Here is a 19,303-nt window from a genome sequence, read left to right as displayed (position 1 = left end):
CCTCACTCCAGGACCTGAGGTTTGAGGCACCCACCAGCACCGAGGAAATCACCAGAGGCAGCTCTCTTTCTTATCAGCATGTAACCAATTAACTCCAATAACTCTCCATTTGAATCCAGCCTTTTCTAAGCTGGTCTCCATGCTGCAACCGGAGTGGTGGTGTTTTTGTTTTTTTAAAGCACAAGTATGATTATATTACTTCCTGATTTAGCTTCCAAATGGAAACTCTTGTGTACCCCATGATCAAACAGTCGTCCTCATATCTACTCTCATCTCTTAGCACGTCTCATTCTATTTTAAAAACCAAAGATGACCAACCAAACGAGGAATAAAAAGAGCTTTTCATTCCCTGATGGTACTGCAATGTCTTGCTTTTGATCGTATAGACACCGTATATCCTCTATATAGGAAAGCTCCCTTCCGGCCCTTTCTATTCTTCCTTCAGGGCTGGATTCAGATTGCACTTTTTCCAGAAAGTCCTTGTGAAAGCCAGCCATCCTCAAAACTGGCTTAGTGTCTGTTCTCTGGGAGGACAGTTGAATACCTCTGTATTCAACTCCATTACAGCTTTTATCACTCTGCGCCAAAATTGTCCATATATGTGTCTTTCTCTTCTAGATACAGGATTACTGTGGCCAGAGATTGTGCCCTGTTTAGGGTGGTAGCCCAAGTGCCTAGCACAGTGCCTGACACAGAAGGACCAATACTTGTGTTTAATCTGTGGACCATCACAGAAAAATAGGGATAGTTGAATAGTTATATTACTGTTGCCAGAGACTTTCTGAATGTATTCAGAAGAATCAGCACTACCTTCAACTCTTCTTGCTTAGTCATCCGTTCTTTCAGTGTAGCAAAGTGGGGACAAAATGCCTCCAATGTTCTAAAGATAAGGGAACAGACATTGTGCCTTTCTCATGCCCGAAGACAGAGTGAGTCATAACAGGATGCTAATGCTTGCTGGAAACATCATCTCTCTCTTCTGTTAGGTCCACTGTCATTCACAATCAGCTGTGTCATCTCCAGATGTGTTCTTTTGCTATAAATCATCAATATATAGCTTGAGCTGGGAAGCACATTCATACTGTTGGACCACCTGTTACCAGAACAGATCACGTTCAGGCAATTCTTTGTGGCTGATCTCAGTGTTTGTTTAGATCCAGACTTCAAGTAATTAAGATATTAGAACCTATGTGTGTGTGTGTGTGTGTGTGTGTGAGAGAGAGAGAGAGAGAGAGACAGAGAGAGAGAGAGAGAGAGAGAGAGACAGAAAGAACATGCAAAGAGGGAAAAATAACCAAAAATAATATGCTTTCTATTATAACAATACAAAAACATCTGTTGCCTTGAATCTATTTTTTTAAATGTTTAGTTATTTTTGAGAGAGAGAGAGACAGAGTGCGAGTGAGGAAGGGGCAGAGAGAGACACACACACACAGAATCTGAAGCAGGCTCCAGACTTTGAGCTGTCAGCACAGAGCCTGACACGAGGCTCAAACTCATGAACTGTGAGATCATGACCTGAGCTGAAGTTGGACGCTCAACCGACTGAGCCACCCAGGTGTCCCATGTTGCCTTGAATTTAGACTTAGGTAGTATCTTGTATCTTCCCCTCCCCCCCTTTTTTTTTCTCTGTAGCAAACCACCCCAAGACACGATGGCTTAAAACAGCAGCAACATGTATTTGCTCACTTGTATTTAGACAAGGCTCAGGGGGCACAACTTGTATCCGATTTACTCTCTCCTGCATTTTGAAGCTGGAGTGACTTCAAGGCTGAAGGGTCAAGTCATAAGAAGATTTGCTGACCCAAACATCTGGCAGTTATGGGGTGGGTACACCAACATGTGGCCCCTGTATGTGGCAGCTTGGCATCCTCACAGAATGATGGATGTTTTCCAAGGGCAAGCATCCAGACAGAGGGATAGAGATCCAGAGCAAAAGCCAGAGAGAGGCCAAAGCTATAACTCTTTTCTGAAAAAGGTTACCTTGGAAGTCTCACAGTGTCACTTCAAAATATTTTTTTTAATATGTAATATGCAAATATCAATCTAATGACTTTGCTAATAATCATTTTTTTCCTTAAATTTTATGCTTCTATGTAGCTTGATATGTTTCTATATAAAATAAAATTTCCAATTATTAATATTTTTAGGTCACAAGGAAATATATCTCAGTTTGCTCCTTATTTTATATATATAAATGCATATGTACATACATATTTACATTTTATATATTTGTAAAAGGACATCACTACTTCCTTTTATATGTATAAATACTATATATACTTACATTTATATATATGTATATATATAAGGATATCACATATAAAAGGACATATATATAAAAGGACATCAAATCCTATATTTACTTACATTTATATATATATATATTTATATATATATTTGATATATACATATATATACATACATATGTGTGTATATATATATACACACACACATATATATTTAAAAGGACTTCAAGTCCATTACCAAGATGATTACTTATGACCTTACTTGAAGATTATTTTGCCAGGGACGTGAGGCAGGAATTATTTCATCATTCAATAATATTTAGCATATCTACTAAAATTTGGATTCCTCCCCTTTTAGACCAAAGCATGTTTTAATTCATTTCAGAGTCCAAGAGACAAAGACAAGCCTAAAGGGTTTTACAGCCCTTTTATTTCCTCTAAAATATCATTCTAAGTAATATTTACATAATGCCAGTATTTGTTCCATTCCTCTTCCTATAAGTAAAATTACTCTGGCAAGAGGCACACAGATCTTGTACTTTGCTTAAAAACAATGAATGTAAAGTCTTTTTGCCACATCTGCCTCCCATGAGGAGAAACCAGTGTAAATATATATATGTATATGTGTGTATATACATATATATACACATATAGACACACACACACATATAAATGTGTGTGTGTGTGTGTGTGTGTGTATACAGAAAAATCTCCTATTTCTTCTATTTCTTTGGAGAATCTCGACTAACTGAAATGGAAAATTATCTTTTTGTACCTAACACTCATGATGATGAGTGATGTTGATCATCTTCTCATATGTCTCTTAGTCATCTGGATGTCTTCTTTGGAAAAGTGTCTATTCATGTCTTTTGCCCATTTCTTTGCTGGATTATTTGTTTTTGGGGTGTTGAGTTTGATAAGTTCTTTGTAGATTTTGGATACTAACCCTTTATCTGATATGTCATTTACAAATACCTTCTCCCATTCTGTCAGTTGCCTTTTAGCTTTGTTGATTGTTTCCTTTGCTATGAAGAAGCTTTTTATCTTGATGAGGTCCCAATAGTTTATTTTTGCTTTTGTTTCCCTTGTTTCCAGAGGCAAGTAGTAAGAAGTCTGGTAAAAAGCTGCTGTGGTCAATGTCAAAGAGGTTGTTGCCTGTTTTCTCCTCTATTATTTTGATGGCTTCCTGTCTTACATTTAGGTCTTTCATCAATTTTGAATTTATTTTTATGTAAGGTGTAAGAAAGTGGTTCAGATTCATTCTTCTTCATGTTGCTGTCCACTTTTCCCAAAGCCATTTGCTGAAGAGACTTTTTTTTTTTTTCTCCATTGGATGTTCTTTCCTGCTTTGTCAAAGATTACATGGCCGTACATTTGTGGGCCCACTTCTGGTTTCTCTATTCTGTTCCATTGACTGTGTATCTGTTTTTGTGCCGGTACCATACTATCTTGATGATTACATTTTTTAAATTCAGCTTGAAGTCCAAAATTATGATGCCTCCAGTTTTTTTTTTTTTTTCAACATTACTTTGGCCATTCAGAGTCCTTCGATTTCATATAAATTCTAGAATTGTTTGTTCTAGCTCTGTGAAGAATTCTGGTGTTATTTTGATGGGGATTACATTGAATGTGTAGAAATGCCATGTATTTTTTTGAAAAAGTTTATCTTTAAATCAGTAATAAACAAAAACACACCTATTACAAAAGATAAGAGAAATAAAGATAGAAAAACGACATATATTACAGTGTATGTCCATCTGGTCTTTTTTTAAACTCATAGTTATATGTGTACTTCTAATCCTATTGTATTCAAAAGTATATACTTTATTTTTAAAATTTAAGTTGTAACGCAGGTATTTCTATGTTAGCTCAAATTATTTGAAACGTGATTTAAAGAGCTGCATAAAACTTTACTTACTGTCAATATTCTTGTTTCCTAAGCCATTGTCCTTTTTTTCCAATATTTAAATTGTTTTAAACATTTGACTACTTTTGGGGCACCTGGGTGGCTCAGTTGGTTAAGCACCGAACTCTTGGTTTTGGCTTAGGCCACGATCTCTTGGCTTCGTGGGTTCAAGCCCCACATTGGCTCTGTGCTGGCAGCGCTGACCCTGCTTGGGATTTGCTCTCTCTCCCTCTCTCTCTCTGCTCCTCTCCCACTCATGTTGTCTCTGTCTCTCTCAAAATAAATAAATAAACTTAAAAAATAATTTAAAAATTTTACTACTCTTATTAATGTACAAGTCAGTGTCAATGAACATCTTCATGCACAGTACTCTTTTCCCCTTATGGTATATTTCCTTCCTGAAATCCTTAAAAGTTAAATACCAGGTCAAAAATTTTGAAGGATTTTGATATTCTTCCTATTATTAACTTAATGTTTATTTGTTTGGGGAAGGAGCGCACACAAGCATGTGAGTGGGATAGGGGCAGAGAGAGGGAGTGAGTGGATCCCAAGCAGGCTCTATGCTGTCAGTGCAGAGCCCAACATGGGGCTCAATCTCAGGAACAGTAATATGATGACCTAGGCTGAAATCAAGGATTGGAAACTTAACTGACAAAGCCACCCAGGTGCCCAGTAGACTTCTTATATTTTTAATTTGTCCCTACCCTCCAAAAAAGTGCTGAACATTCACATCTATTTTACCTTGAATAATTTACCCACCTTGAGCATTATTTTTCCAAAGAAAAATTAGTATTGTCTTAGCTTGAATTTTTTTTTGTTGCAAATGAGATCAAACATCTTTCTGTTGTTATTCTAACCAGTTCTATTTCCTATCCTACAGCAGTGCTCAACTTTTTAGTTTCAGGATCCTTTACCCCTTAAAAATATTGAGGACCTTAAAATTTTTGCTTATGTGGGTCATATCTTTTGATAAGTCACTATATCAGAAATTGAAACTGAGAAGTTTTAAAACATGTAGTTATTAATTCACTGAAAAAATAAGTCTATTACATATTATCACATATAACATTTTAATGAAAGATAATAATTTCCAAAACAAAAAACATTTTGATAAGAGTGGCATTATTTTAAATTTTTACAAATATTTCTAATGTCAGACTGATTAGAAGACAACTGAATTCTCAAACTTGCTTTGTTAATTAATCAGTCACAATATGTTGCTTTGGTTGAATTATATGAAAAAAATTCAGTCTCCCACTGATATGTACAGTTGACCTTTGAAATTTATGGGCTTGAACTGTGTGGGTCTGTTTATACACAAATTTTTTACACTACAGTACTCTAAGTGTAATTTCTTTTCCTTATGACTTAATATTATTTTCTTTTCCCTAGTTTCCTTATTGTAAAAACACAATATATAATGAATATAACATACAAAATATCTGTTAATCGACTATGTTACCAGTAAATCTGTCGGTCAATTAGTAGGCTATTAGTAGTTTCATTTGAGGGGAGTCAAAAGTTATGTATGGATTTAGGACTTCAGTGGGGATCAGGGTCCCTAACCTTCACATTGTTTATGGGTCTACTCTACTTGGTAAAGGAGGGATATTTCTCTTTTCAGAGAAAATAGAGGCATTCTTTTTTGATAATACACCAGACCTTGACAAGTGGCTATTTCTTGAGGATTACTTGCAAAGCATAATCTGAAACCATATCAATGAAGCTTTAGTGTTCTTTTCATTAAAATCCACTGATGTTTCTAGTCTTTGGATAGATTTTTTTTACTAATATTTAAAAATATTAGTTCACTGAGTACTGCAAATCTTCCAAATGTTATCATATTTTATTATAAAATGTCGAAAACTCATACTTGCTAATATTGCCACCAATATCATCAGAAAAGTCTTGAAGAAATGGAAAGATACCAAGTTCACAATGGTAGTTATATATTTTCCAGTATTCTAATTTTCACATGAAATCTCAGATTTCATCATTGGCACGTGACAGGCTCACTTCCTTTGGTTTCAAAAAAAAAAAAACAAAACCAAAAAACAAAAGTCTGCCAAATACCTAAGTATGGGTAGCTATAATTTGCCTGTCATTTCTTTCAAGTAAAAATCTTTCATGAAAAAAAAATGGCTGGTATAGCTTGCAGTTTCTACAATGACAAAGTGCTTCCCTGAGACACTATTTTACTTTGGTACTCACCAGAAGTGCTTTGTTCTATTTGCCATTTTGTCTCACAGAAAATTAACAATATGTGTGCTCAGCGATTAAGATTTAATAAGACTCATAACATCACTTTTACTGCTTCATCAAGGACATTTTTCAGTAAAATTGGCCTTTTTGTTTTGTTTTATTTTGTTTCATTCCGTTTACTCTGAGTGCATAGCAGTGAAAAATGCAATGATTACTACTTTGGTGCCATTGTCTTGCTTCATGCTAAGGCATTGTTTACCCACCATTACTTTGTACACTGTCAACATAGAGTGTCTTGGGGACTTCCGCAGGTCTGAAGACAACACAGTAGACAACACTACTACTAAAGCGAACTTTTTATTCACATCCTTTTCTCATTTGCCCCTCAGAGGCTTCTTGGGTGTGGCTTCATTGAACCTTTTGCTATAACATTTGCTATCAAAATTGTTTGTTTTCATATTAGAATTTTGGCCATGTTCTTATTTTGTATGCACAGGTTTTTAAGCATTTATAAACTCCTGTACACTGATCTTTTTTGTGTGTAATGTTATTTATTGTTTTCTTTTTTTATTTGAATTTTTATTGATATAATTGTAGATTCACATGCAGCTGTAAGAAGTAATACACAGAGATCGAGGTGCCTTTTACCAAGTTTTCTCCCAATGGTACCATTGAGCAAAACAAAACAAAAAAACTTACAAAAAAATAGTACAATATTTCAACCATGATACCGATATTGATATAATGCATTGGTTTTATTCAGATTTCCCAGTTTTATTTGTATTCATCTGTGTGTATGAAATGTATGCATTTCCTTCTTCTACATGATTTTTTCACAATCTTTTGCCCTTTGCCTCCCTTCTTTCCCTATCCCTAACCTCTGAAAACCACTAATCTCTTTTATATTTCTAAAATGTTCTCAAAATTGTTACATAAATGGAACCATAAAGCATATAACTTTTTGGAATTGGCTTTCTTTCACTCAAAATATCTCTTTAAAGATCCTTCCAAGTGATTCTGTGTACCAGTATTCAATTCTTTTTTATTGCTGAGTAGTGGTCCATGGTAAGTACATGCCACATTAAGGGGTATCTAGACTGTTAGCCAGTCACCCATTAAAGGGTATCTGGACTGTTTACAGGTTTTGGCTATTACAAATAAAGTGGTTGTGAACATTTGTATACGGTATTTTATTTACATACACGTTCTTATTTCTTTCAGATAAATACCCAAGAGTGTAGTTATTGGGTCCTATGGTAGTTGCATGTTTAATTTAGTTTGTGTGTCTGTGTGTGGTAAAAGATATATAGCATAAAATTTGCACTTTAAACCATTTTACATTAAGCATGTTCACATTATTGTGTAACAATTGACAACCTCCAGAACATTTTCCTCATCCAAAACTAAAACTCTTTATCCATTAAACAATAATGCTCCATTACTCCCCATCCCCAGGCCACTGTATAACCACTATTCTACTTTCTGTCTATAAATTGACCATTCTGGAAACCTCATATGAGTGAAATCATAAAATATTTGTTCTTTTGTGTCAGACTTATTTAACTCAGCATGTTTTCAAGGTTTACACATGTTGTAGCATCTGTCAGAATCTCTTTCCTTTTAAGGCTGAATAATATTTCATTGTATGTACATACCACATTTTATCTATTTATCCCTAGATGGACACTTGGGTTGCCTTTACATTTTGGCTATTGTGAATAATGTTGTTCTAACGTGGGTGTACAAATATCTCTTTAAGTTCTTGATTTCAGTTATTTTGGGTATATACCCAGAAATGAAATTTCTGGATCCTATGATAATTCAGTGTTTCATCTTTTGAGGAAGCACCATAGTGTTTGCCACAGTGGCTATACAATTTTATATGCCCACAGGGTTCCAACTTCTCCATATCCTCACCAACTCTTATTTTCTGCTTTTTTTTCCCTTTAATAATAGCCATCTTAATGGGGGTGCATATTTAGTTCTATTTGAAACTTCCAAACTGTTTTCCAGAGTAACTGTACCATTTTACATTCCTACCAGCAGTGTATGACTGATTCAGGTTCTCTGCACTGTCTTCAACATTTGGTATTGTCATTATTTTTTAATTACAGGAATTGTGATAGATGCATAATGGTAACTCATTGTGGTTTTAATTTGCATTTCTTGAATGGTTAATTATGTTGAACATCTTTTCATTTGCAATCTGTATATTCTCTTTGATAACATGTCTCTTCATGTCTTTTGTCTATTTTCTCTTTTTTTATTTTCAAAAGGCCTATTTTATTTTATTTATTTTTAATTTAAATCCAAGTTAGTTAACACATAGTGTAATAATAATTTCAGGAATAGCATTTAGTGATTCATCACTTTCATATAACACCCAGTGCTCATCTCAACAAGTGTCCTCCTTAATACCCCTTGCTCATTTAGCCCATCCCCCCAACCCAACACCTCTCCAGCAACCCTCAGTTTGTTCTTTGTATATAAGAGTCTTTTAGGGTGTGTTTCCCTCTCTGTTTTTATATTATTTTTGTTTCCCTTCCCTTATGTTCGTCTGTTTTGTATCTTAAATTCCACATATGAGTGAAATCATATTATATTTGTCTTTCTCTGACTGACTTATTTCACTTAGCATAACACACTCTAGTTCCATCCATGTTGTTACTAAAGGCAATATTTCATTCTTTTTGATGGCTGAGGAATACAATATTCCATTGTATATATGTACCACATCTTATTTATCCATTCATCAGTCAATGGATATTTGGGTTCTTTCCATACTTTGGCTATTGTCAATAGTGATACCATAAACATTGGGGTGCATTTGCCCTATGAATAGGCACTCCTGTATCCTTTGGATAAATACCTAGTAGTACAATAGCTGGGCCATAGGGCAGTTCTATTTTTAATTTTTTGAGGAACCTCCATACTGGTTTCTAGAGTTGCTGCACAAGTTTGCATTCCCACCAACATGTAAGAGGGTTCCCCTTTCTCTACATTCTTACCAACATCTGTTGTTCCCTGAGTTGTTAATTTTAGCCACTCTGACTGGTGTGAGGTGGTATCTCATTGTGGTTTTGATTTGTATTTCCATGATAATGAGTGATGTTGAACACTTTTTCATGTGTCTATTAGCCATCTGGATGTCTTCTTTGGAAAAGTGTTTGTTCATATCTTTTGCACATTTCTTCATTGGATTATTTGGGGTTTTTTTAGGTGTTGAGTTTGATAAGTTCTTTATAGATTTTGGATACTAAACCTTTATCCAATATGTAATTTTCAAATATCTTCTTCCATTCCATCCATTGCCTTTTAGTTTTGCTGATTGTTTTTTTTGCTGTGCAGAAGATTTTTATCTTGATGAGTAGTTCATTTTTGCTTTTGTTTCCCTTGCCTCTGGAGACATGTCAAGTAAGAAGTTGCTCCAGCTAAGGTCAAAGAGGTCGTTGCTTGTTTTCTCCTCTAGGATTTTGGTGTCTTCCTGTCTTATGTTTAGATCTTTCATCCATTTTGAGTTTATTTTTGTGTATGGTGTAAGAAAGTGGTCCAGGTTCATTCTTCTGCATGTCATTGTCGAGTTTTCCCAGCACCATTTGCTGAAGAGACTGTCTTTTTTCCATTGGATACTCTTTCCTCCTTTGTCAAAGATTAGTTGGCCAGTATTTGTGGGTCCATTTCTGGGTTCTCTATTCTGTTCCATTGATCTATGTGTCTGTTCTCATGTCAGTATCATACTTGATTATGTGTCTTGATGATTACAGCTTTGTAATACAGCTTGAAGCCCAGAATTGTGATGCCTCCAGCTTTGGCTTTCTTTCTTTCATAGCCATTACTTTTTCTTGTTCCAACCAAATTTTAGGATTGTTTGTTCTAGCTCTGTGAAGAATTCTGGTGTTATTTTGATAGGGATTGCATTGAATATGTAGATTGCTTTGGGTAGTATCAACATTTTAACAATATTTGTTCTTCTAATCCATGAGCATGGAAGGTTGTTGTTGTTTTTTGTTTGTTTGTTTGTTTGTTTTTGGTGTCTTCTTCAATTTCTTTCATAAGCTTTCTATAGTTTTCAGTGTATAGATTTTTCACCTCTTTGGTTAGGTTTATTCCTGGGTATTTTATGGCTTTTGGTACAATTGTAAATTGGATTGATTCCTTGATTTCTCTTTCTGCTGCTTTATTATTGGTGTATGCAACAAATTTGTCTATTTTCTAAATGCATTTTTTCATATTTATTTATTTTTGGGAGAGGGCAGGTGGAGAGGGACAGAGAGAGGGAGACAGAGCATCCGAAGGGGGCTCCATGTTGACAGGCTGACAGTGCAGAACTCAATGTGGGCTTGAATCTACAAATCATGTGATCATGACCTGAGTCAAAGTTGGATGCTGAAACAACTGAGCCACCCAGGCGTCCCATCTAATTGAATTTTTTCATGCTGAATTTTGAGAGTTCTTTATATTTGTAAATACTAATCCTTTATCAGATAAGTGGTTTACAAATACTTTCTCCCAGTCTGTAGCTTTATTTTTACATCCTCTTTACTTGGTATTTCCAAAGAAGAAATTTTTAATGTTGATGAAGTTCAATTTATCAATATTCCTCTTATGCATTGTGCTTTGATGTCAGTCCTAAGAACTCTTTGCCTATCCCTAGATCCTTAAAAAAATTCTCATTGTTTTTTAATAAAATTTTTAAATAAATTTTGTAAAACATAATACACATTATAAACATTTTATGATTTTATATTTATATTTAAGTTAACAAGTCATTCTGGGTTAATTTTTGTATAAGGTGTGAGGTTTTGGATAAGGTTTTTTATTTATTTACTTTGAGAGAGAGAAGGGGAGAGAGAAAAAAAGCATGAGCAGGGGAGGGGCAGACAAAGAGAGAGAGAGTCCCCAACACAGGGCTTGAAACCACAAACCATAAGATCATGACCTGAGCCAAAATCAAGAATGGACACTCAACCTACTGAGCCACTTACTTCACCAGTCATTTGTAATTTTCATCAGATGGATCCTAAAATGTTACTTTATGTACACCTAGGCATTTCATTTTTTAAAATAATTTTAAATGGCATTGAATTTCTAATTTTGGTTTTAACATGTTTAATTGTTAGCACACAGAAGTATGATTCACTTTTGTGTGTTGATTTTGTAACCTATGACCTTGCTGAATTCACTCATTAGTTCTAGGAGATTTTTTGGTAGATCCATGGGATTGTGTTTGTAGACAATAATGTCATCTCTAAATCAGAAAAGGTTTCTTTTTTTTCCCATTCCACGTTGTATGGTTTTATTTCTTTTTCTCACCTAATTGCAATTTGCTAGAACTTCCAGGACTACGTTGAATAAGAGTGAAAATTTACATACTTCTACTGCTTTTAAACTCAGACAACTTTGTTCTCTTTAGAGATTTGATAATGATTTCTATGTTCACCTAGTTTTGTTTCTCTTTTATTTTTTACACTACTTATGTGACCTTTAGAATGATTTAAAGTCTTTCAACTTCAACACTTTCTTCTATAAAATGGAGCTATTAACGTTGGTCACTAAAGTTAGTAAAAAGAAATGAGTAAAATAATATGAGTAGCTCAAACATAATTTGCTTCAACAAACAGTTGTTGGAGTTTGACAGGTGTAATAAAGCAGTGCTTTATCCAGCCCAAGTTTAGTAGCAATTAGAAGACAGTTGTAGAAGTCAGGCATATGAAATAAAAATAAAACCTTTACTACCTATAAAGCTTTATTGGTGAATATGGCTTGGGATGGAAGTCAAATGATACTATTGTTTTCTCTACAAGGCTCACCTTGGAATCTATCCTTCCTACCACTTCTGAAAGATATAGGAGCCTCCAGAATAGAAGCACTTATCCAGGGTTGTAGCCTTGTGTTGTTCTGTAGGAAAAAGGAAGAAAGAAACAAAGCACAGGACTTTTGATAGGTTACCACCATCTACCTGAGGGACATGGACTGATGGCTGTTAACAATCAACCAGGTAAGGGGCGCCTGGGTGGCTCAGTTGGTTAAGCGTCCAACTTCAGCTCAGGGCATGATCTCACATTCTGTGAGTTCGAGCCCTGTGTTGGGCTCTGTGCTGACAGGTCAGAGCCTGGAGCCTGCTTCAGATTCTGTGTCTCCCTCTGTCTCTTCCCCTCCCCTGCTCATGCTCTATCTCTCTCTGTCTCAAAAATAAATGAAAACATTAAAAAACAACAACAACAACAATCAACCAGGTAACTCAGAGGTTTGAGGGCTGTTTCCTGAATATTAATGATTATTGCCTCTGTTATTAATAGTAGTAATAAGCTAAATAAGGTTAGAATTTATATTGGAACATTGCAGAAGAAGGGGATGTAATAACTTTTTCTTATTTACAAATTGTTCTTTTTTTCCAGACAGATATATCTTAGCTCCCCTCAAAACAACAACAACAAACAACAATCTGGTTTAGGGCTTAGCTATCAATTTTGTAACTCTATCTCCTATTGTGTTGCTAATACTATATTCTTTGTCTTTATGTATTTTAGTAGCTTGTAAAACTAGCTTCTTCCACCCACTCTCATACTAATTTCATGATTTATTAAGAAATTTCTTTGCTACTATTTCCTGATTATTCTTTCAGATGATCTGTTTCTATAAAGAATATAACTTTCTATCAGTTAGAAAAGTTATTTTCTCTTTTCTAATAGTAGCTTTGATCCCTTGACCCATCAAATCTATTTGGTACCTGAAAGAGGACATTGGTTTTGTTAAGAGGAGCTGAAGGGCAATTCCATTTGTCTCACTATTAAAGGCTGCTTTTGAAATCTTTAATATATGTGTACAGTTTTCCATTTACAATGTGAACTCATTTATCACTCTCTTGTGCTTTAAAGAACCCTCAATTTTCTCTCTTGCTGTCAGTGTTTAAGGTCATTCTGGCACACAGAAATTCAAAGCTACTGTGATAATTCAGATACAACCACATTTGCAAGTACTACATGGTTGTCACTGTAATAAAAGTTAGACATACAAACACCTGCAACAACTGTGTTAGGTTAAGAATGTTACTGAAGAGGAAACTGATCCTCAGAAAGATACTTATAAGTATACTATACTAAGTATACTATAACTTAATATAGTGTATTTAGTATACTATAACTTATATTTATTATCAGTCCAATGGAGTGATAATAAAATGGACCCTTCATTGTGCACTTCAATTAAGCTAGAATTCTTGCTATCAATTTAGCTTGCCAGAATGTCACTGTGATAGGCAGAACTCTAATATTATCCTCAATAAGCCTTGTCCTAGTACATTTCCCTTCCCCTTGAGTATGGGTGGCCCCAGTGAATGTGACATCACTCCAGTGGTTATTATGCATTTTTCCTCCAGAAACCCCACCAAGTCTTCACAATAAAGACTCAGGAAAGATCCCTTTATGGTTCTGGCAGGGGGAAAGGAAAAATACTTCAAAATATGCTCACAGCATTCTCCATAAGAAAGAGCTATTATCCTGGTAAAAATGCTTTACCAAAGCCTTATCCTACTTAGAGGGATGAACATTAACCAACTTCGGCCCCCTCAAGTCATCCTGTCTCACCTAAAAAGGAAAAAATAAAATAAAATAAAATCTAAGAAACACTTGTGAAGGTCACAGCCTGGGGCACTAGCCCACTAGCAGATTGAGATTTAATCATAAGAGTATAGAATGCTTTCCCTTTCAATATTTTATGTCACAGCAATAAGACTGCAGAATAATAACAGTGGAGTACAACTAAAAGAGTTTCATGGCTCAGACTTAAAGAATTTCTAGGAAAGCCCAAAGACAATAGGGGGAGAAGATCAAGAACACTAGAGAAGTTTAAAGCTTCTCGTATCTACAGCTACAAAAAAACATTAAACATAGTTTGATTTCTAGCCATATTAACATAAAACAACACAATAAAAGGCTTTAGATCAGTTATTATCCTACACATCATATCTGGCTTTCAACAAAAAGCAAGGTATGTTAAATGGTAAAAAGAAACACAACTTCAAGAGATAAAGCAATCATCAGAGCCAGACACAAATATGACACAAGGGATTTAAAATAATTATTAATATTGTTAAGACCTCTAATGGAAAATATAGATAACATGCAAGAACATAAGGTTAATGTAAGCAGAGAGACAGAAACTCTAAGAAAGAATCAAAGAAGTGCTAGGAAAAACAAACAAACAAACAAACAAACTGTAGCAGAAATAAATAATGCATTTGATGGGCTCACCGGCAGACTGGCACTCAGCCAAAGGAAGAATTCATGAGCTTCAAAATAGGTCAATTGAATCTCCAAACTAAAATACAGAGAAGAAAGAAAGAACAAAAAACAAAAACCAGGACTTTCAAGAAATGTGGAACAATTTCAAAAGGTGTAACATATGTATAAATGGGATACAAAAACAGAAAGAAGAGATATTTAAAGCAAAAATGGCCAAGAGTTTCCAAAACTAATGACAGACACTAAACCACAGATCCAGGAAGTTCAGAGAATATCAAGCAGGATAAATACCATACAAAAACAAATTACACACATAGGCATACCATGTTCAAATTACAGAAAACCAAAGACAAAGAGACAGCCACACAAAGATACCACAAAACTACAGACCATTATCTCTGATGAAGATAGATGCAGAAGTTCTTAACAAATATTAGCAAACCAAATTGAACAAGATATTAAAAAGATTCATTTACCATAACCAAGTGGGATTTATTTCAGAGATGCAAGGATAATTCAACACCCACAATGTGGAGAAAAGGAAACCCTTATGCATTATTGGTGGAAATACAAATTGGTACATCCATTAAGGAAAAGAGTATAGATGTTCCCTCAAAAAAATTAGAAATAGAATTACCATATGATGCAGCAATTCTACTTCTGCATATTTATCTGAAGAAAATAAAAATGCTAACTTGAAAAGATATATGGAGCTGCACATTCATTGAAGCATTATTTACAAGAGCCAGGAAGTGGAAACAACCTGTGCCTATCAATGGATGAGTGTGGATAAAGATAATATATATAATAGTAATATAATACATAATATAATAGATATTATACATACACAATGGAATATTATTCAGTCATTAAAAATGAAATCTTGCCATTTCTGACAACATGGATGAAACCTGAGGGCATTATGCTGAGTGAAATAAGTAAGACAGAGTAAGACAAATACTGTATGATCTCACTTGTATGAGGAATCTAAAAACAAAACAAAATAAAACAAAACAAAACAAAAAACAAGCTTATAGAAGAGAGAACAGATTGGTGGTTGCCAGAGACAGGAATTGTGTGGGGGAAAAATGCATGAAGGGAGTCCAAAGGTACAAACTGCCAGTTAAAACATAATAAGTTATGATAATGTAATGTACAATATGGAGAGTGTAGTTAATACTTCTTTGCATATTTGAAAGTTGCTGAGAGAATAAATCTTAGAAATTCTCATTACAAGAAAAATAAATACTATAAATATGTATGGTGACTGGTATTAACTAGACTTATTGTGGTGATCATTTTGTAAAATATACAAATATTAAATCATGTTGTATGTTTGAAACTAATAATGTTGTGTGTCACCTGGGTGGCTCAGTCGTTAAGTGTCCAACTCTTGATTTAGGTTCAGGTCATGATCTGGTGGCTTCATGATTTGGAGCCATGTTGGGCTCTGGGTTGGCAGTGTGGAGTGTATTTGTGATTCTATCTCTTTCCCTCTCTCTCTGCCCCTCCCCCACTGGTGCTGTCTCTATCTCTTTCAAAATAAATAAATAAATAAACTTAAAAAGAAGAAACTGATAATGTTGCATGTCAATTATATTTCGATTAAAAAAAAAAGACCAGGTTTTTATATTTAAATATAACTATTAAATATATATTTAATATATATATATATATATATTTATATATTAAAGCAAAGTAGTGGGTTAGCCACCATTTAACTGGTGCTGATTTGTACAGGCTGGATTTCAGAATGTCCTCCAATGGTGGATCAAATAATGTCCTCCAATGATGCAGATAATCAAATACCGGCAATTTCCTAGGCATATATGTGGGCTCCATGGAAACCTCCGAACTGCAATTTCTTGACCAGAGCAATATACTTCCTAACTGACCTCCATGACCCCTACTGGGCTCCCATCTCTAGTGGTTTACAACCCCGGGAGTAATCTTGCCCTTGCACGGGATCACCACTGAGTGGAGTGGTTTCAAGAAGCTTGAGTGTAGGAGCACCTGGGTGGTTCATTTGGTTAAGTGTCCAACTCTTGATGTCATCTCAGGTCATGATCTCACAGTTCATGGGTTTGAACGACGGGCTCTGCACTGACAGTGTGGAGCCTGCTTGGAATTCTCTCTCTCTCTCTCTCTCTCCTTACCCCATTTGTGCTCTTTCTCTCTCTCAAAATAAATAAATAAATGTAAAAAAATAAAAAAAATAAAACAAATAAGGTTGAGTTTAGTTACCTTTGGGAGTACCTACCTGGACAATGAAAAACTCTTCCATATTATTACCATAAAATTTTCTCTGAATGGGGCTGATCTCACTACTGCCCTGTCTCCTTGCCTTGCCATTGTACACTATTCCCACCAGCTTCCTGACTTCAGAGTTCTTCAGATAGAAGGGACCAGTTCTATGCTCACATTTCCTAACCCCAGGTAATACCCATCACATTCTCTTATTTATGTATTTTGAGAGAGACAGAGAAAGGGAGGGAGCAGGGGAGGGGCAGAGAGAGAGAATACCAAGCAGGTTTCATGCCATCAGCACAGAGCCCAACACAGGGCTTGAACTCATGAACCATGAGATCATGACCTAAGCTAAAATCAAGAGTTGGACACTTAACCAACTGAGCCACCCAGGTGCCCCACCCATCACATTCTCTTAAGAGCTCTTCCACTGCACTCACTCTTTGCCTGGTGACTTCTTAGAGATGGTCCTCAAATTTCTAGAATTTAGGTAATTCTTTGAGAAGTCCCTATAGGCTTAAGGTAGGAATGGGAAGAAACATCTAAACGTTCTCCACTCCTCTGTAATCTCTTCACTGAATCCTCCCAAAGAACTAGATATCAGGGCGAAAAAGCAAAGTACTGGGTTAGACATCTCTGAGCAGGTCCATAGAAATATGTCTTGTAGTTTTTTTAGAAAGCAGGATTACTTGGGGGCACCTGGGTGCCTCAGTCAGTTAAGTGTGCAACTCTTTATTTTTTTTAATTTATTTTTATTTATTTTTTATTTTTTCCCAATATATGAAATTTATTGTCAAATTGGTTTCCATAAAACACTCAGTGCTCATCCCAAAAGGTGCTCTCCTCAATACCCATCACCCACCCTCCCCTCCCTCCCACTCCCCTAAGTGTGCAACTCTTGATTTCAGCTCAGATCATGATCTCACAGTTCATGAGTTCAAACCCCATGTCAGGCTCTGCACAGACAGCATGGAGCCTGCTTGGGATTCTCTCTCCCCTCTCTCTATGCCCCTCCCTTCTCCCTCTCTATCTCTTTCTCAAAATAAGTAAATAAAAAAAAAATAATAATAAAGTAAGGGTGCTTGAAACCCTTTTCCATAGTGTTAGAGCTGTACAAATATTCCAGGACAATAGAATAAATTCCCTTTCTCATGAGCTTTCTCTCCCTGAGTAATGCCTGCAACTGATAAGTAGTTCTAGAATATATACTGCTGGCAGCATTCTAAGAGCTTTCATGTATGAATACCTGATGCCTTCTTTTTCCAGACTATAAGGATTTAGATAAACTTATAAAGAGGAATACAAAGCAGAAAGATAACATAAATTGGAACTGATGTAAGGAGATAAGAAGGTAGAAATGAGATAAGAAATGGGATAAGAAAATGAGATAAGAAGGCAGAAATGAGGCTATTCTGCAAATGCACTCCATAAAGTTCTAAATACTTACAAAATGGAGAACTCAATTTTGGCTTTAATTTTTGTTGTGGGGAAAAAAAAAAGACAACAGAAAGGGAAGCATGATCAGCCCCATTTGTTATCTAAAAAAATCAATGTTCAGGAGCACATCTAGTACCAACAGAAAGGCCAACAGAAAGAAGTTTGTCCTCAGGGTTCTCGTTAAAAAGAGACTTTAAATTGCAATAAGTTTCTCCACAGCAAGTAAACACTTAGCTCCATGACTGGTATAGATGATTAATTAATGTTATTCCATTTCTTCCTGTTTTGTTCTATCATACTTTCCAGGCTCAGATTCAGAAAGGAAAGATACGGCATTGAAGCCTTAAGAAAAGTCAGGGAGAGTGCCATTGGGCACTGATTAAAATCAACACAGATCTTACACTTGGGAGTTTTTAAGTCTAAAAAGAGCTTTCTTAGGAATTAGTTCTTCAGGAAATGACAATTAAAATTGTCAATAATCTAACAGCTCATACAATTTTAATATGTAAACACAACTTTTGCTTCTTAAACTTAGAAAAAACTTTAAGAATTAAAATTTCCTAAAAATACTTTCACTATAAGTTGTAAAAGAACAAAAAACTTGCTACTTAATAATCATGCAAAAATGTAGCATTCTCTAAGTAGCAGAAAATGAGATTCTTTTATCTCTTGTTTATAAGTATTTTTAAACCCAGCTCCATAGATGAAATGTCAAATTACCAACCCAAATTATTAATAATCATAATTAAATAATGATAGAAACACATTTCCCTAAGGGAGAAAATGTTTGAAGTTCTCCCAGGATATAAAACAAAGCTATTAGAATGGGCTGCTCTGGGGCTAGTTGGTTGTTGTGATCTAGAGAAAAGATTTCTCTAGGTCTTAGCTTTCAAATCTTTGTCCAGCTGCCTACAAATACACCAGCTTCCTGAGAAGTACATGGTTAGAGCATATAGTAAACAACCTTGTTTGATTACCAGCTGGTGTGGAAACTGAATCACTATTTTCATGCCAATCCT

This window comes from Leopardus geoffroyi, chromosome B1, assembly GCF_018350155.1.
Source record: "Leopardus geoffroyi isolate Oge1 chromosome B1, O.geoffroyi_Oge1_pat1.0, whole genome shotgun sequence".
In the NCBI taxonomy this organism is placed as follows: domain Eukaryota; kingdom Metazoa; phylum Chordata; class Mammalia; order Carnivora; family Felidae; genus Leopardus; species Leopardus geoffroyi.
Note: the sequence above shows the minus strand (reverse complement) of the source record.